This window comes from Dermacentor albipictus, chromosome 9, assembly GCF_038994185.2.
Source record: "Dermacentor albipictus isolate Rhodes 1998 colony chromosome 9, USDA_Dalb.pri_finalv2, whole genome shotgun sequence".
NCBI classification, from domain to species: Eukaryota; Metazoa; Arthropoda; class Arachnida; order Ixodida; family Ixodidae; genus Dermacentor; species Dermacentor albipictus.
Window position 1 is genome coordinate 77,710,124 of NC_091829.1, and position 20,658 is coordinate 77,730,781.

The 20,658-nt window shown below is 43.1% G+C and overlaps 1 long non-coding RNA gene across 2 annotated transcripts in view; it reads right to left on the reverse strand.

Moving 5' to 3' along the window:
• Positions 1–309: 309 nt before the first annotated feature.
• Positions 310–20,658, reverse strand: part of LOC139049439 (uncharacterized) — a 30,354-nt gene continuing 10,005 nt past the window's right edge. The window contains exon 3 of one of the 2 annotated variants that reach the window (XR_011508260.1): positions 310–585. This is a non-coding gene — a long non-coding RNA (uncharacterized lncRNA). Of the gene's footprint in view, positions 586–13,491; positions 14,353–20,658 lie in introns of those variants that run through there. The other variant, XR_011508261.1, reaches the window with a different exon arrangement.

Sequence of the window (20,658 nt, forward strand, 5' to 3'; positions counted from 1 at the left end):
TGTCTTTCCTATGCCTTTACCAATTGGACTGCTAGGTAAGCCCCGGTCCTATAGGTGCTGCATTTCGATGATCTGTCCTCCCCCTGACCTACCTCCAGCTCTCCTTAGACTAACCAGGACCTGCCCCTGCCAATACTAAATTAGTTCGACTCACGGCACTCGACATGACAGTCGTCGTGCATGTCACCGGCGTTAGACGTCGTCATTGTCGTCTTATGGCCTTATATCCAGCGCTGTTTGCAGTCTTTGTGTGTGTGTGCGTGTGCGCGCGTGCGTGCGTGCGTGCGTGTGCGTGTGCGTGTGTGTGTGTGTGTGTGTGCGTGCGTGCGTGCGTGCGTAACCACGCATTCTCCATGAATGCGGGCAATGGTGCCAATAGCCAGGTCATCGTGACCACAAACGTGGGCACTCTGAGACAAATGCCAGATCTGACGTTTGAGCAGAACCACTCGGGCCTGGGTCAGCGGCTGTGCGGCGGATGACGCCTTAACTTGTTCCTGGCTGGTGAAGGGACTGTCGTTCGAAGTCCGTGGTGGAGAATTTCTCGCCATCATCGCCACTTGCGGTGAGCACGCTTCTCTGCAGCTGTCCAAAAAAAAAGAAACATTTGAGAGAGCTGGCATGTCCTTCCGGGACAAATAAACGCTTGTCACATGTTTTAATCAGTTTTCGGGAAATCTCATAATGTTGGACATGCAGTCAAGGGTACGGAACGCGGGAAGACGAAATTTACCGACCCCGGTTCCTAGCACCGACCACTGCCCCATCTACAGCACACTTTATATAAACTAGGCAACTGGACGCCTTGTCTAAACCTTCGAACGTCATAAAATTCTCGCGCGACAGCACGTTCATGTTCGGCAACTAATGGGCTTCACAATGCACGTGCTGTCCTTTTGTCCTTTATGTCCTTTTTGTCCTATCCAGCATGTCCTTTTTGTTCACATACGTACTGACTGTGCATAGGTAGCCTTACGACTTGAACTTTGGGCCTTATCAATCATAGTAAGCATTCAATCTGTCGATGCACCAGACTTGGTGTAATACTTTCCCTAAATATTAATGAAACTCTTGGTTAACATGCAAGGTTTATCTGCTAGAAATTTTTAAATGTATGATTGCATACGTGCAGCATACAATTGTATACCGTGCAGTATTACAATTAGTACTAAATACACACTGCGTAGTTCAGTGACACTAGCAGCCATCACTATCTAGATAGGCACTAACAGTTTTTATAGTTTGAAATCAGCCTGGTGACCACATAAAAAAACGTCACGATCTGCCTCACCATCTTTTCTCTTCCTTAATCCAGTAGCCATCATATCGACGAGTCCTTTGGTGTATCATGGCAAGAGTGAGTGAGTGAGTGAGTGAGTGAGTGAGTGAGTGAGTGAGTGAGTGAGTGAGTGAGTGAGTGAGTGAGTGAGTGAGTGAGTGAGTGAGTGAGTGAATAAACTTTTATTTAGTCCAGCAAAGCGCGATAAAACGCGCACCTGGCTAATCCCACGACGGGACTGACAGATCTAGTCTGCCGGCCCGATCGCGGGCGCGCTGGACGGCCAGGATTTGATCCTCAAAGACGGGACTTCGCAGGAGGGCGTCCCACTCTTCCTTGGTGAACTTCGGGCCCAGCGACCCGCACTCCCAGAGCATATGAGGCAACGTAGCTACCTCACCACAGGCCACGCAAGAACAATTCGTATAAATCTCTGGATATATGCTATTAAGGGACGCCGGATTTGGGTACGAGTTCGTTTGCAGAAGTCTTAGTGTGACCGCCTGCGGCCTGCTTAACTTGGAGTGAGGCGGGAGCTTGGAGTGAGCTTTCAGTTCCTCTCGTCTTCAGAGGCAGATAAATTACCGGCGGGAACCAGTGTAGACATACGGTAATAGTTGTAGAGATTCTTCAATTACGGACAACGAAAGTCAATGCAGGAAAAGTACGGAAACAGCTCACGTCTCATGGCAAGAGACGTGAGCTGTTTCCGTACTTTTCCTGCATTGACTTTCGTTGTCCGTAATTGAAGAATCTCTACAACTATTACCGTATGTCTACACTGGTTCCCGCCGGTAATTTATCTGCCTCTGAAGACGAGAGGAACTGAAAGCTATTGGCGCACTAGGTCATATGTAGGCGTTGCAGAACCTTTGAATGAGCATGGTGGCCACTTCTAATCTTTCGGGGGCGATCTTGACGCCCACCTTCGTCTTTCTAGTTTACTATTTTTCTTGCATTTGACTTTCACTAGGGTGTTGTGAATAGATATTTTAAAAACTGAATCAAATACTGATGGAATGGCGTCAGAAACGAAACGTATATGGAATAATTTTCGAACACTTCTCTAATGAGGAACTTCCATTGTCGCCATTCGGTCTTCACAGCCCAATATATTCCTACATTACTAGATTTCTGTGATTATGTTGCAGGTTTCGAAGTGAGGTTTATTCAAAGCACAAGTAAAGCAATATGATCACATAAGTAGTTTATACGCATGCGCGGGGCTCATTGCTGAGTGCGAATTAGAACAGTCTAGTCGAGAAAAAGATGGGATGCTGGAGTAGAGAGCTTGTCAAAGCAGTTCTTTTTATGTCTTGAATGCGAAAGCATTAATGTTTAATTGAACGTCCTTCGAGTTATAAACTGCTCGCGCACAAGCAAACGCCTTGAAAAGCTTGACGAATGCCTCCTAGACACCAAAGGACCTGTGCACTTCGATCCCTAAGGTCATCGTACATTTGGGGACTGATATTCAATCCAATGGGAACCCTCCCGAGAAAGGCGCAGTGATTTTGACGTCGTCGCGTAGTTCAAGGCTGGCTTGCCAATGAAAATTTCGGTCCAATTAGCATGACGCCACAAGCAGAGTGTAGTGAGCTTGGCGTCGTAAGTTCGAAGCTCACGACCGCCGACGTTATTCGTTTCGTTTATTCTACATTTTATAGATCATTTCTCTGTATCGATTACAGAGGCGAAGTTAGAACACCGAAGAGAGCTTGCGCGGACATAGCAATGCGGGCATAACAAAGGCTTCCGAGAGCGACGAAGATGTGGAGTCGCGGCGATGCCTTCTCCCCTCACGGAACACCAGACGCAGCGGCGTGGCAGCAGGTGTTCCCTTTCTCCCGCGCTGCTCCATCGAGTGGGGCACGTGACGTGGCGTTGCAACCAATGGGAAATTAGGAGCCGCTTAGCTGCTACGGACGCCGGATTTCTCGTTCAATGGGCCATTTGATGCTTTCGCATCAATAATAAAGTGAGAAAGATCGCTTTGCTCTAGAGCTTCTCATGTTGTAGCCATCAATTTCCGTTTGTGTTGCCAGTAACCTCCTGGTCTGAAAGATCTTTTGAGTGCAGGTGTACATAAAAAAAAGCATCTAACTTTTATTTACTTTTGGGGCCATAGGCGCTGCGTGAATAATTTGTTGAGTACTATTTCTGCGACGTTTTGTTCGGCGTTCGCGATGGGTAGCATGATTAGGCAAATAATTATCGATAAATTTATTGATAACACTCACACCTAGATGTTAGCTTCCTTTCTGACTTCGGCATCAACAAGCGCGGAGAGTAATTTCTGCGCAATCGGTAATACAAATACTAAAGCTGTCCATACGAAAAGGCCTAAAAGCTTATTTAGCAGTTGGCTCCATTGCATGCATACTCCATAGATATAAGCAAGCGAAGACGGAACAAACCATCACCTCCACCACAGAAAAAGAAATTATATGTGCAGTGCCTACATAAAGAGGCACGGAAATACCAGGAGAATTCTCAAAGTTAAGGCTGTGAAACCATAGAGGTCAGAAAAGGAAGGTTTACAAAGAGCAGGAATCCAATGTGTTCACCGGCGCCTAAATGGCACTACCACAAGGGAGTCCTGCCGGCTAAGCTGAATCCCAGTTTAGACCACTACTGCTTCCTCTTCGACCACACAAAAGCATCAAGATTCGTCGAACCTGTGAGGGTCTTTTCATCTCCATCGTTACCTTTCGTCAGCAGTGCATGCCATCAGTGTGCCTGAACCTTTGAAAGTGCACATGAGCAGGACTTTCATGTCATTTGAGAAGCTTTGTTATCGCTGACATTTATTCGTTACTTTTCTGTATTTGGTTATTTCTGTTACACTGTCCTGTTGTGCCCAAGAAATTCCACTCACTGCAGCTGATACCTGGAGTTTCTTGAAAGTAGCGTTTCTTGCCAGCGTTTCGGATCAGCATTGCCGACAAAGCCGGGCGCACGCATAATAATCTGGTTTTCACATTTGCACAACAGGTTGTATCAGAGCACAATCCTCTTTTCCTTACCTCCTGTAACCCTCTCCAGCTTTTCATGGAGGAGTGTTAAGATATGTAGCTATAAACTGGAAAAACAGTATCGTAGATGTCTATAAGTATGATTATTCTGAGCACTCCTTTATAATGTGCGAAAAGCTACTCACAAAACGAAATTACTGGGTAAAAATATTTTTAGGTTATGACCCCCGCTGCTCCGACATCAGTAACTCAGGGTTTTATAGAATACGTCGACCACGTACCGTTTCATCGGCTGTATGCAGAGTATTGCTTACAAGACTGAGCTTTCGTCACTTAGTACAAACTTCACACGGTCCTCATCTTCAATAACAGCGGAGAGAAATCTGCAAGCTTCGCCTCTCTTTATTGTTGGTACAGGAAACCTTTTTGTTCAATTTCTCCATGAAAAACATTGTGTTTAAACTGTACTGTCCTCAAAAAAAAGACACACAGAGAGAGAGAAAGATCATCATTGGGAATGCGAACGTTCATGTCAAATATTTGTCATACACTTCATCAAAAATGCACTTAATGAATATGCACTGTACGTATTTTGTGCACTTGATGTAGCTCGTATTGAATTTTTTGCGGAAGAATTCCTTTTCAATGAAGCTCTCACACCAAGGCCCCTGCGGTTCCTTTCATTTAGGCTGCATTGTTTTTAGCAGAAAGGAATTTTCGAATTATAATTTGGTAATTACAGTAAATTGGTAATTACCTGTTCACTTGTCTACTTAAAGTGATATAAAGTTGGTAAATTGAAACCGACCAGCAGTGAATTGAAATATGCTTAGCACAAGAGTCAAGACAAGCTCACTTCATTTCACACGCAAGGTATCAGCGTGCAGAGGCAAACATGAAGAAATCACACTCGCTGAGCGCCAACAGTCGCTGTCAAAACGCTGGCGTGAGCAAGCGAGGCAGCAGTAGCGAGCGAAGTGACCTTCGTGGCGTCTATCGCTTGAATGCAAACTGAGCGGCGAGAACACAGCACACATAAAGGTGTGCCATCGAAGCGCCGAGACTGTGGCCTCAACACAGACCGCTTTCAAGATATGGCGTGGAATACGCAGTACAACGCCCTCCCTTCCCTGCCATACCCCCCCCCCCCCCCCCCCGGAACCTAGCACGCGACAAAAGACGGCGCGCTTCCTTCACACTTTCCTCCCTTGTGCGCATGAGATTGAGCCGCAATCGTCAGTTTCCCTCGCACGCTTTCCCTCGCACATACTGCACGGGGCGCACGGCGACGGTGTCATTACCATGTAACATTATACAGAATATCATGGCAACAGCAAAAATGCGACTGAAGTGTCCATATAATTGCTTACGCAATAAAAAGACATTTCGTATTTGCTGAGCTGGCATAGAAATCTCAGCTGGTGAAATGTACCGTGTTTTATATACGCATAATAAGCAAAATCTCCTACGAGATCAGATAGGAGAATATCCCTACGAAACTAATTTGAGAGACTTGTCGGTCAGACGAATCCTACTCGATGTGACGGTAAAAAGAACTTCCTTATGACCTATCTAAGCATCCCTGTACACTTCACTTTAAAAATAATGACCTGCATGTTATTACGCACGCATATTCATCCATCTGGATACGGTCTTTAAAACATTTTTCATTATTACAGTGTCCGGCTGCAGCAGGAGTGTGTACTGATGGTGCGTCTCCCAAGATAGTAGAATACGTCAATCTGAGTTAATCGTTGGGTTTACTTCCCCAAACTGCACACGTGGGTAAAGGAACTCCGCAGTGGAGGACAACATATTGATCATGAAACACCTGTTTTGTTGTGTCTTTACTGGTCTTCTTTTTTAACATGCACGGACATTACAGTACTGGAGCGCTTTCGCATTTCGCCTCCACAGAAATGCGGCCACAGCTGCCGGTAATCGAACCCAGGACCTCGTGTAAAGCAGCCCAGCGACGTAGCCGCAGAACCACATTTAAAATGGACACATTGTCGATGCGCCAGGTCAAAGCTGTGATTCGTTAGCGCTTAGCTCATTAGTGCTGTGAAATATATTTTATTAAAAATGTACGGATGATGATGCGTAGGAAGTACAGGCTTTACATATATACAGAGGCTGCAACCATGCCTCACTTCAGTGTCCTTCGTGCTTTGACAATGCACGTTTGTACCACTGATGCTTTTTTTTTTTGCCCTATGGTCTGCTCCTAGAAGGTAAACGACAAACCCCCGACACCGGTTCCACGGGCTCTCCGTAAAATACTGCAAATGACTGTAGTGCGCTGCGTAAATATTGATTGCAATATCAAGAATTGACGTTGCTTTGGAAAGCTTAAGGGTTGCATAGCGCACACGTGTTTGATCTAGGCTAACATCAATTTTCCGACGAGCCTTTGTAGTCACGTCTTTACCTATGAGGTAGGAAGCATTCACTCAAAGCACCTGGTTGCCCAGCATAATGCGCAATTAGTTTGATAAAAGCGCTTTCCGCAATCAGGCCGGTGGAAATTGGAGGACGCAGGCGCCTCTCTTATCTCCAGCGGTCCAGCTGTCGCAGCATGCATGATGCGTGTTACAGCCCCACCATCGCAAAGATTCGCGCTATAGGGGCGGCTCAAAGTGGATGCTTTAAAGTAGGAGGTCTAATGAACGAATTTTCTTAAGCACCCTTGTCAATGAACTCGTTGTATGCTGCTTCGTATCCGAAGCAGATAAATATAACACTGGCAGCTATAGCACGTGTCGGCGTCTCATTTGGTGTAGCACTGAGTAGTTTTGAAGAGTGAGACCACCCAGATGATAATAGAATTGTTGAAATTACTAGAAATTATTTATTAATCAGCCATGCCATCGTGTCCCTTGACTGAACGCCCAAGTATAAAAAATTATATTAAACGAAGACCCAGTTAAACAGCTATCTGAAGTGAATGTTTCGTAAAGTGGGTCAATAAACACTCTAAACATGTCTATTTTATTTGTGGGCATCAGGAGCAACACAACAAAAAGAAAGAAAAAAATAATAAACTGATTCGCGCATCCATGTGCTCTCGCACACGCGTGCTACGCAATGTGACAGATGCATACACTTATTTACCTTTTTCTGCATGTATTTTAAATGTACCGGGCTCTATTCTTTGCCAGTCCACCGTCGTGGATATGTGCGTTAGTGTTGAAATCATCGTCATCGCCAACACGCAGCGATGATCTGAACAAGACAGTCGGTGTTGGCACGATATAGGTACGCGTTCCATTGTGGCTCAGTAGTTATGAAAGTAAGCGTAGAAGGGTGAAAAATATTTGCTTTGTTCAAGGAATTGCGTTCTTGCTTACGTATACATGTCGCAATGACTTACTGAAGTGCCACTTCTTTTACTTTTAAGTCCTCTCACAATACGGCTAGTAGCTTAGACACCTATAGGGGTAGTAAAGATGGCAGTGCTCGCCAGCTTTTGGACCAATGCCTCCGAACTGCTGGCGCTGCTGCGAGAGCACCAACTCAGTCAGCAGCCATGGTCAGCAAGGTCCGAGAACGTTCGCATTAAAAGCGTCGCTTTAGAACAGAAGTCATTTTTGGCGCCGCCTGCTTCTCACTTAACTGCGAGAGCACTTCAAATCAACGCAGGTTTGCCCTCGCCCTTACTCAGGCGTTTACTGTTTGCTGTGGTGTGCGCCATCATCATGGCTCATCTCAATGCTCAGCCCCAGCACACGGGAAAGAAACACAATAAGCAAGAAAGTACTGCGGACTTCAGCGCGATTCCGTTGTCTCTGAGGCCATTTATTACGACACAGCAGCAGGATCTCCACAGCATTATCCGACCCTTTTCCTAAAGAACAACAACTTTAGGATTCAGACAACGTCCTCCTCGCATAATGCAGTACTGCCTGGTGTGGCCTCGAAATTCATGCGTAATCGCCACCAGTTTCAGAGCCCGTTTCAAAAGCAACACCTTGCGCTAATCATAACGTGCAACTGTTGAGCCATAGCGTCGCTGATTGCGCAATTCGCATGCATATTGCTGAAGCGAAATGAGTTAAAATAATGCTGTCAGTGTGTATGCAAAATATGAAGGTGGTCAAGCGCTTATGTGGTTACCAAGGAGTACTTTTCTCATATTCTTGTGTAGCACTAATGCTCTGAAGCAATCAAGCCGTTGAGTGCCACGCTTTCTTCTGAAGTCCACGTAGGTTATCATCAACTATGAGTACACAAACACACACTATATATATATATATATATATATATATAATGCCGAGCTTTGTGCAGGCTTTGCGAATAGCACAATTGCAGTGGCAGGGATTGTTAACGTTTTCTTAACTCTTAAGGCAAGGAAGCTAATAGTGACAGGGCCTGCTGACGACCACACGATAACGCAGACAACTTGGCAATGAAAATTGCCGACGCCTTCACGTCAGGCTTATGGAAAAGACAGATAGAGTTATGCACGATACCTATGCAGTCTCGAGCTTTTAATAGCTGGCGCAATTAAAACAACATATTACCAACAACCGCCACTGGGGATGGAAATACAACAGCGCCGACATAAAGCTAAGAGTCGGATGCGTTAGCAATTCAGTTACCGCAACACACTCGCATTCATTAGTTCGTGAGGAGTGCGTGAAATACGTCATGCTTGCTCGGAGAAAAGGCGCGTCAATATGAAGGCCACAACAAGCAATGCGCTCAAGCACTATATGTGGGCACGCGATGTAGCAGGTATTTGTGGAGCATGCATCATTGAGAGCTGCTGTAAAATCAAGTGTTCTCTACAACAAGAACGCTCAACATGCAAAAGAAGAGCACCGTGTAAAAATAAAACGAATAGCAATATTACCAATAGCATTTCACGATGATGCTCAATAACAAGCGCCACTTAAATGTGTGCCCCGAGCAACTATTGCCTCCTTGCTCGCTTCCTCAACCCTTTACAAGTGCGTTTCAGAAAAACGCAAGAACCTTGCGAGCTACTTTCTCATTCATGGGAACCCCACAAGCCATTTATCAGAGCTACGTGGAGAAAGCAATTGCAAAGAACCCAGTGCCCAGCCATCCATCAGCATTACCGTATCGGGCCGCATAGGGGCAGCACTCTTGACGCCAACCGCCAAGATTACCGAAACCAATTTGTCAGGGATTAGCGAATATATAGTCAAGAGAGTTCGATATGATACTCCTGGGCATACGGAAAAACAACGAATTTGTTTCACAAAAGAAGCCATCTCCTATAATAGAAGCCCACCTGCGCTGAGCGTTTAGCTCCGGTGATAACGAGATCCAAGGTATTATCTCCGAATCACGCCTTGCGGAAGCTCGCCCCCCCCCCCCCCCCCCGATAAGTGCAGCTCAGTCACTACAGAGAGTACATATTCGCGAGTTCCCGTACTTCTAGAAAACCGGCCTTCCGAAATATTTACTGTAAGATGCTTGTTTTAACGCGATGGCGTTAGGGTCCCCATGTCGCAGAACATCATGTGTCGGCGTCCCGCGTCCAACGTCGACCACCTTTGAGTGACAAAATCATTCCGAAGCACGCATGCTCAAACACGCAGGCCCTCCATGTAGAGCAAGGACGTTACTGCACTAATTGAACTTCTGAAAGTCAAATGTACCCCAAAAAAGCAACCAAATTAGTTACAATAACGTTGGTGGTCAGAGAATGTGTTACGAACTTGTGCCCGTACGGATCAGTACACGCGCAACGAACTGCGTCGCACAACCCAGCTGCTTTTCGCTAACTGCGTCACAACGCCGGGAGCGGCCACTGTACTTCACAGGCACCCCAAGAAGTATCTAAATTAGTAACAGTTATTTTGGGGGTCAAGTCAAGTCAAGTGAAGTTTATTTCCAACACCGAGTCGGAGGTGCTTGGGCGAAAAGATGTCGCAGACATCTTGAGAGTGCCCAAGGACCCATTAAATAGCAACAGGCATATTGTAAAAATAATCATCTGAAACGCTGTACAAAAATGTAGGCATGAAATATAATTCACGCAATGCAACTCTTTTAGGGCACAAAATCATTGCATATAATAGAGATGTCACAAAGTCTTTGTAAACACTTGTGCAAGGGCAACAAAAATAATTTTATACATAAAATGAAATATATCAAGGTAGCAAAACAAAGATGTTATTCGAGTGGTTCATACATGTTTAAAAGCATATTTAGCACATGTTTCTTGAATTTACATTCTAGTAGTTCAAATTTGGTACAATTTAAGAATTTGTTCAGTATTGCTGGTATCTGGTATTGAAGAAGACATTCTCCGTAGCTTGTACGGGAAAAAGGAACTGGTTTGAATTGATTTCGGAGAGAGTATCGGGGGCAGCTATCAAAGGAATGCTCATAAAGCTTGTTTTTCTTCGTATAAAGTAGTAGTTTATATGTATAACGATCACTTCCTCTTGTAATGTCGTGCTTTATGAACAGCTGATGAGTACGTAGTTTGCGAGGGCGCTCATAAAATTTTCAAATACTCTGAGAACCTTTTTCTGCAACACCTCGTCCCTGTTTAGGTTCTGAACATACGTTTTTGCCCATACTAGCGCGCAGTAAGACAAGCGAGAGTAGAAGTGGCAGTAATATATAGCTTTCTTTAGCCATAATGGAAATAGGTTTGATAACCTGTACAGACAGCCTACAGTTTCACCCGATTCAGAAGCAAGCCTTGACACATGGGTATTCCACGACATGTTTTCCTCGAACCAAACACCCAGAAATTTTTGCGTGCGCACGCACTCTAACGTTGTGCCTTGAAATGAGAATTTCAGATTAATACATGGTTTGTTCGTAGGCCTGAAAATAACGCATTTTGTTTTACGTGCGTTTAATGCAATTTTGTTTTCGTTTAGCCACATTTCCAAATGCCTTAAATTATTCGTTACAGTATCTTGGAGACTTTCAATTGAATCAGCACTAAAAACACATTCGTATCATCGGTATACATGAGTTGTTTTTCTGTGTAAGGGATATTACACATATAATTAATATAAACTATGAATAATAAGGGTCCTAAGATCGAACCTTGTGGAACGCCTTGCTTAAGCTCAATTTCTGCTGACGTTAAGCTTCCGGCGTTAACGTATTGTTTTCTGGCAAATAAGTAGTTTTTAATAAGTTGAAGAGCAACACTGCGTGTTCAGTAGTCGAATAATTTTTGTTCTAGGATATCATGTTTTATACTATCAAAAGCCTTTTTTAGATCAAGAAACAATCCAACTGTATACAGTTTTTTTTTCTACATTGTTTAGTAATTCTTCTTTTACGTTTACCAGGGCTGATTAAGTGAACTTGGATTTCTGGAATCCGTACTGAGCATTTTTTAATACGTTATACTCACCAAGAAAGTTCCGTGGTCTGCAATTTATGGCAGATTCAAACGCCTTCGATAGAACAGACAAAACAGAGATTGGCATGTAATTCGAAATGTCATTTAGAGCACCGCCTTTATATGCAGGGCATACACGCGCAAGCTTCAGATCAGAAGGGAAAAGTCCAGAAACAAACATGCAATTAGTGATATGAGCCAGGGGCTCTGAGATGAGATGCGCAACATACTTCGTAGGCGCCGCACTTAATTCATCAGAACCTGTTGCGACATTGTCACGTAGTATATTTATCGTGCTTAATACCTCAAACGGTGCCACTGGGGCTAAACTAATTGTGTTAGGCTGTATTACTCTACGCCAGATTCTTTTCCGCGTACTCTGTTCAGAAGGCGGCAAATAGTCGCCGGTATGGGCAAAATATTCATTCAAAGCCATAATAGCTGCATCATCACTCATGTCTTGGGAGAGGGCTTTGACGTTGAAGCGCGTTTTGTTTTCCACAAATTGTCCCAGATTATTAACTGCATTCCATAGTTTCCGAGGACCATTATATATCTTGGCGAATAGGCATTCATAGTATATCTTCTTAGCTTTTCGTATGTCGGCATTTAGTTTATTGCGATGCGTTTTGAATTCTTTTAGAGCGGCTAGGTCAGGTGTTTGAACAAAGTTATTATACATTTTGTTTTCTAGTTTGATTCTTTTGTGAAGGCTCGTGCCGATCCATGGCTTTCGAGTTTTCTTTTTGTTTAATGTGTGCGATACGATGGGAAAATTGCTGTTGTAACATGTTTTGAAATAGCGAAAGAAAACGCTATATGTTCGATCAGAATCCTGTTCTGCGTATACGAAAGACCAGTTCGTAAGCGCTAGTTCAGAGCGAAGTTTCTCAAGTGTGAGCTGGTTTATGACTCGATACGTTGTTTTGTCGGTGTAGTTAGGTTTGTTAGGTGTAGTAGAGAAAAAAGCGAAGACTGGTAAGTGGTCACTGAGGTCGAGTGAAAATAGGCCTCAAGCAATCTTATTTGTTGGCGCGTTTGTGATGCAAACATACAACAGTGTGGCGCTATGATCAGTGATTCGGCTAGGCAGGCTAATGGTGTTCGCACAATGACATGTGGAAAGAATAGTTTCAAACTGCACGGTGACTGCGTCATCGCTTATCATGTTGACATTTATGTCACCCATCAGAAAAAAAGGCACGTGCAATAAGCTGAACTTGCATATAAGGCTTCCAGAGGTATCAAGAAATTCAGACTTTCTGCTCGCGGGTGGCCGATACACTGCAGTAACTGCAATATTTGGTAATCGTATTTTAATACATTCGAGGCTAGTGGTCACGAACGTTAGCTCATCGATGACATCATGCATAAGACAATCTTTCACATACAAGGCTAATCCACCCCCACGATTGGTGGTCCTGGTAATACCATTGTATGTGTAATAGTCTGATTGTGAAGGAGTGTCATTCGGAGTGAGCCATGCTTCGGAAAGCAGTATAACATCAAATTTAATGTTCAAGAATCAAGGAACGTGCTGAGATCAGAAATTTTGTTTTTAATGCTGCGAACATTTGGATGAAAAGCACTGAAATGCTTTCCAATATGTTCGGCCGCTTTGTTAATGCTAGGCGCATCAAAGTAATGACAACTGTCAAATATAGCTATTTCGGAGCAGATTGAACCGTTTAAAAGTGTCAGATGGATACTTAGTGACACATTTGGTACACATCATTGCGTTCTGCTATTCGCAGCACCTCCGACGATTCTGTTTTCCTCGCAAGAACATTGCCATTATTTGTCCATACGTACTTCCATCCAACATCACGCTTCTTAGCTATAGCAGCACCCAGAAGTTCTTTCGCAAGCTGAGTGGGGTTTTTATTAACAAATGTAGGATCGGTGGACTGGAAGCCAATTTGGTAAGCAAAAAGACGCGCTCTCTTGGCTTTAGTAAAAATAGAATTTCGCTTTTCTCGGTGAAGAAAGCGTACAACGTTATTCTTCATTTCGGGGTGCTTAGTTGCTATTCCGTGACAAATATCAATATCTGTCGAAGTGATGAGTTCCCCAACTGCTGCGCAAATTTCCTGGACTACTTCAGAAGGATCACCTAGATTAGGCACACCCTTGATTTCAAGGTTGTTGTCTCTGGTATACGCCTCCAAGTCTTCAACTTTCATGCGTAATTTTTTTGTTTCCATCGCGAGAATATCGTTAGCGTTCCGTGCTTCTGTGAGTTCTTTCCGCAACGACTTTATCTCTTCCGTGAGTGGGTGAATGTCATCACAGACTGAGCTGCAATAGTCCACACTTTTTTAAGGTTGCGAAGTTCCTTCCGTATTTCTCGCTGAAAGACTTCTAGCTCCTGAGTCATCTATCAACAAAACAGCAATAACGAGACACAAAAGGGGTCAATCGTTTTTGGCAGCAGTGCTAGCAACAGTATAATTAAGATGAAGGAATGAATCCTCGCCAGCGTACAGAGAATGCTTGTTATTGACGTGAATCCTGCGAGCACTGCTGCCAAACTGTGGTCAGAGCAGAATGATCCCGGCTTATATATTGTCCGTGGCCTAGAATGCCGTCCTCTGCGCAGGCGCTCCCATTTCGCAGCACCAAGCCGCTTGTAGATTGGGTAGGATGGCGCCGCGTGTCGACACGATCTGTATCGCTTAGGCTGTCCGTTCAGTGCTCCAATCGGTGGTACCCGTTGCAGCGCGCGGCGATAAAGATCCCAGGAATGCGATGAGCTGCGTACAGAGAATGCTTGTTATTGACGTGAATCCTGCCAGCACTGCTGCCAACTGCCAAAACTTGCCCCAGTAAGATTGAGTACACGCGAAACTAATTGCGTCGCAAAGCCGGGTGCGGCGAGCGTGACAAAGAACTACTGAAGAAAGTTTAGATAATGTTGGGGCTCACAGAAAGCGTCGCAAACATCTCCCAGTACGAGTCATTAACTGGAGTTACCTATGCCTGGAAGGCCGGGTCGTTTCTCCCTAACTGCGTCAGAAGTCTCGTTTCCGTGTCGCAAAAGCCTAAATATGTTGAAATGCGTCGTAGACTTTCAAACAAAATTTCTCGCCTTTCCATAGTCTAATAGTGCAGTGGCGCCATGTCGAAGTGCACAAGGAAAGCAAGAAATCGGCGGGAGCCCAACAAACAGACAACGTCCATAAGAAACGGGTCGCCGAACAGGCGAACTTCTCACGCGCAGCCGGCTTCGCTCGCTTCAGTGGCGTGTCTGGAGCAAGACGCATGCATATGGCGCGTCCAGCATGCCGGTGGGTTGTTGCTAGGTAACGCAAGAAAAGTAAGTTCATTTATGCGCAAGAATGTTAAATTTTAGCGGGAAAGAATAAAAAAAATTAAAACGTTTTCTAAGTTCATTTCACTTTCTTTTTTTCGATGCTCACGTGAGCTAACGGGTGAGTTTAACGCTAGGCGTAACGTGTTTTCTTTTGCCACATTTTCCCGAGTGTCCACTCTTGCTGAATTTCTTTCTCTATTTTGAGACGATCGACGAGCGTGCTAGCCATTATCATTGTGCTCAGTGTTACTTGTTTTGCTGGACACAGTTTCACCCAATAAACAGTTTCGTGACATGTGGTCTGTACTGTGGTCGTTCACCATCACAGCATCACTGCAACGTGACCATATCAACACATCGTGACAGGTACTATTACTTTCAGCGACCCGCTTACATTGCGGCTCATGCGTATTAAGGTCTTGCAAGTGCTGATGGAGCCGTTCGTCAATGGTAGCGGTACGTAGTTGCCTACTCACAAGTCCACATTAGTTCTGCTCATTACTACTATAATTTTGTTCTCCGATAAGGGCAGCAGTTGTAATGCTAACAAACACACAAAGCCGTATTAATACAGCTTTGTCCTTAGCGCAAACCTTTTATATTAAAGTTTTAAGCCCTTGCAGAAAAATGACGAAATTCAGAGTTCTGCGCTTCTATTTCTGTGCCCTCGCTTCTAGACAGAGTATAAAGAACGGCCTCCTTGGAGTAAAAGCACTCCTCATTTTTCTTTGCAGCTACCCTTGAGATAAAGATGTAGCTCAAGCCCAACTCTGATGTCGCTTATTCAAATACATGCAAAACGCAGGAACGATTTTATGTGATAACCTCTCGGTCGATTTTAATGTTATTTGTGGCGTTTGAGAGGGAACAATAAATTCTAGTAACTGTTGCGAGCAGAATGTTTATTGAAGGTCTGAATTTCTTAAGTGAAACTTACAAAACTTGGTATGGTTAAAAAGAAATAGAAGCACAAAGTTTAGTAATTTCTAGCTTTGCACCACAGGCAGATAACACAGTCTTGCAATCTGCATCCGTTAGCGGTAAAATTTATTATCGGAATATCGTGCATTGTTTACAAAGGCTTTGCAAAAGTCCTACCCGCATAGTAGCGGCGTATTTAAGAGCTATGTATAATAATATATGAATGACCTATTTCTCCTGTTATTTCTCCTGTTTGCAACAGAAAGGAAGCAGAAGCTAAAGGCCTTGTGGCCTGACGAAGGCTTCTGCTCCCACAGCAATTCGGCACGCAGGCCGTACTCAGCAACATGTATCATATCTACATACTGAAATCAACTGGATAGTCGCGAGACAATATTGTTTTCGTGAAACAAAACATGTATACAAGAAATATGAGAAACCAACAGGATAATCAAAGTACGACGCATTTTGTTTGAGACCAACCACAACCAGAAAACAAAAGACTGACAATTTATAGCGTGGTTCTAATCTGACGAACTCAATATTGTTCAGGCTGAGAAAATTTTTGAATGATTTATTCGAATATTCTATAATTTCACCTTCAAGATCACGTAGGCGATTTAGTAGTGAACGTGCCTGGTAACTGACTAGTTGTTCTCCGTAATTGGTTCTTATTTTTGGTGTTCTCATGTTATGTTGTCGAAGGCTGTAATGCGGATTGGTGGGTACATTCAAGATGTGCTGCTATTTGTTTTGTTTAATGTATTGCAGCAACTTGTAATAATACACCTGTATTGCCTTTAACATGGACTGTTTCATAAAATATGGTGCGGTTCTAAAGTTTTGTACAGGGCCATAGTATCCCTCGAATGCGCGTAGGACTTTTTTGTAGCACTATCAATTTATTACAATTTTTTTATGAAGTAGTGCCCCAAATTAACATACAGTAGGTTAATCTTGAATAAAAGACTGCGTAGTATAAAGAACTTCTCAACCATGGAGAAACCAGAGTACTCAGTCTGTATAAGCAACCAACAGTTCTGCTTAGTTCGATAGCAAGTTTGTCGATGTGCATGTTCCAGGTCAAATCCTCTTGGAACCACACTCCCAGAAATTTTTGACATTTTACTTGTTCTATGAGCCCATCTTCAAAAAGAATAGCCGCATTGCAGTTACATGGTTTATTAGTAGGAGGAAATATCATATATTTGTTTTGGAGTAATTCATTTGTAGCTTATTACGTTGTAACCAGCAAGAGAGTTGCTGCAGGTAATTGTTAACTTTTGATTCGAGTTCTATTATAGTAGCAGCTTTAAAAATATGTTAGTATCATCGGCATACATAACTAATTCGGGAGAGTCGGGGATGTCACACAGATCATTATATATATTATAAATAGAAGGGCTCCAAGTATTGATCCTTGTGGAACACCCGTTAAGATTTCCGCGTAAGATGAAACATCATTATTTATACTGACATATTGATAGCGATTGGTTAAGGAATGTCGTAAAAGTTCCAATACGATACCTCGCACACCACATTGTTCCAATTTGCTAATTAATAAACTGTGGCATACTGAATCAAAGGCTTTCCTTAATTATACAAATGAACCTAACGTGTACATTATATTTTCAATATTTGTTATTATTTTATGTTTGATATTAAGAAGAGCTGCTTCACAAGATTTATTTTTTTGGAATCCATACTGCATGTCACTAATTACACTATATTTACTGAAAAATGTTTGTAGTCTAACATTCAGGGCGCTCTCGAACACCTTTGACAGAACAGAAGTAAGGGGGTTAACCGAGGGGCTCAATGTTTATTAGTCATATCATAAGAAGCCAACAAACACTGACACCAAGGACAACATAGGGGAGATTACTTGCGCTTAATAAGTGAAATAAAGAAATTATAAATTAATGGAAATTAAAGTGGAAGAAAAAACAACATGCCGCCGGTGGGAAGTTGTTTTTTCATCCACTTTAATTTCCATTTTATCGTTTCTTGATTTCATTTATTAGGCACAAGTAAATTTCCCTGTGTTGTCCTTCACAGAACAGGTAAGACGGATATCGGCCGTAAATTTGTCAATAAATGTTTATCACCTCCATTGTAAATAGCGCATACACGTGGTATTTTTAGACAATCAGGAAATATACCGATTTCAAACATTCTGTTTATGATGTGAACAAGGACAGGTGCACATATATCCGCAATGTATTTCATTGGTACTGGTTTCACGTCATCGTACCCAGCAGAGACGGTGTTTTTTACTTTGAATAGCCAGCAGTTGCACAACTTGAGCAGGTGTAACAGGTATAAGTATCACTGTCTTAGTAAGACTGAATTTATTTACTTTGTCTGCCATAGATGTACTGTTAGATGCAATCTACAGAATTGATGTCCTTTTTCATTGCTGGATTTCTGAGTTATAAACCTGATCGTCCCATTTTGTGAGAATGGGCTATTTTAATTTTATTATCAAAGCATTGACTGCCTAAACCAAATATGGGAATGCATCATGTAACCGCACAAAGACAAGGGACAAAGAAGGAACACACAAGACAGGCGCGGGACTTCATCGTTCCGCGCCTGTTTTGTGTGTTCCTTCTTTGTCCCTTGTCTTTGTGTGGTTACATGATGCATTCCAATAACGACCACCAAGTAGCCCGCTTATCCCTGTTAAATCAAATATTCTGTGCCAACGGTCACTAGATTTGGACTTTTTATTTTAAATGCAATATCGTGCTGCAGACTCGTGCTGCAGTACAAAACATGGAATCCCACAGTACGCAGGCAGCCACAGTACACAGGCAGCCACCTTGAAGCACCACCAGACCGCGCTCTCATCCAGGCATCCGCGTCACGAAACCGCATAATTACGCACGCAATGGACATATTATGCTACAGAATGTCCCCTCGCCGATGCATGCGAACGACAAAGTGCTCCTAGCGGACAATGTAAGATTGGCCACTATGTGCGGCAACGCAACGACAAATCGAGGCAAATAATTTAGCACAGGGAAATTGTGAATTATAACCGTTAATGAAGAGACGAGTAACCACGTGGTGTGGATTCAACAAGTCATACCCATAGCCAAGCAATATAAGTACCTCGGCATATACGTAAAGGAAGGAAACACTTACTCAAGCACCCACCAAGATAGCCTGAAACGAAAAGGGAAGCTAAATGCAGCAGTAATGAAACATAGGGCATTTTGGCACCACCAGAAAGCACCACTATCGGCAGAGGGGTCATGGTGCCAGCACTCACGCTCGCAAATGCCGTTCTGTGCCTAAAATCGGATATATTGTCTGGGTTGGAAGATAACCAAAGATCGATGGGGCAGTTTGTTTTGGGAGCCCCCGGCGAAAGGACATGGGTTGGGAGTATTTTTAAAGTCAGAGAAGCGCAGCGCAAAATTTATTTTGAAGAAAGACAAAGGAACGTGAATGAAAATAAATGGGCAGGTAAAGTGCACAAGCACGTATACTTGAAAAGCGTGGTCACATAATGGAGGAAGTCAAGAAAATTGACCACCAAACTCAGGGTCATTAAAACTGTAAATAGACAACCAAGAGTCATCAAAAAGAATGTAATAGAAACAGAGCCAGTTATTTGGATGCAAAGAATGGAAACAAAAAAGAACCTGACCATTTACAAAAATGACAACAAATTAAAAGGGCTAATTTGTACGATAACATAAAATGCAGTGCCTTGCTGTTAGAGACTGTAGGTGGTTTCCTAAGGATAAAAACATACTGGACCAAGTATTCGGAATTAGAAGAGGCATATGCACGCTGCAGTAATAATCCGGACATCACTTAGCACATATAATGAAATGTGAAGGGATTCACACAGTGAGAACAATAGGTAACGTACGTATTTCAGAGCGTTTTGGCTTAAAGTGGACGAAGCGTCAACAAGTAAGCAGTCTAGGCAAGCAAGATATGTTAAACGTATTAGGGGAAAAAAAAGAAGGGACGAGATTGATACGACAGGATCTCTTACGGTCATAGCTAGCGATACAAGGTAGAGTTTTAAGGGAAAAAAATATTAAGCAGCTGTATACAATAATGCTAGATAAAAACATGTATAGCATAACCGATTAAATCAAGCAGACTAGGTGACTTGCCCGTCGCAAATGGGTCGCCTTTAAATCATCATCATTACCATGATCATTATGATCGATGACACCTCCTGGCAATGCGCAGGGCGCATCGAGAGGCCTAACTTTCATTTATTCCAAAATAAGTGAGCCCACGCTGAAAAAACAAAGTATTTCGTCGTCTGTGGAAGTATAGCTTCAATTAAAGCGAAAAAGAAGCTACGACAAAATGACGTCAGTACAGTTACTTTTTATCACATCCTGCAAAGAATTCGTTAAACGTACAGCTATCGTCTCTCTATATGTTGTGCACACGAATAAATGAAATTTCCAGGCGAAAACTTTATAATACTAAGTTCCAGTCACACCACACTATTTACTTGTCCAAATATAATAGGAGCAGGATAGGCCCACAAATGTGATTGTAGAAGCCATAAAGAATATTGACAGTCTTCGTTTGATTTCTTTCACAGAGTGGCTAATTAGGAGGCTTTCGTGTCTTAAAGTTTAGCTTCAAAGAATGAAGTCAGTTAAACACAGCTGTCTACGTCACTCTGCCTTTGCACCTGCTCCTAGGCAGCACATTGACGTCCCTGGAACTTACGCGGAATCAATACCGTTTTTTTCTTTCCGTCCAATTTGTTTTTGTCGTGCGTTTTAAGTTCGGTATTGGTTAAATAAAAGAAATAACACGGGAGAAACCAACTTAAACA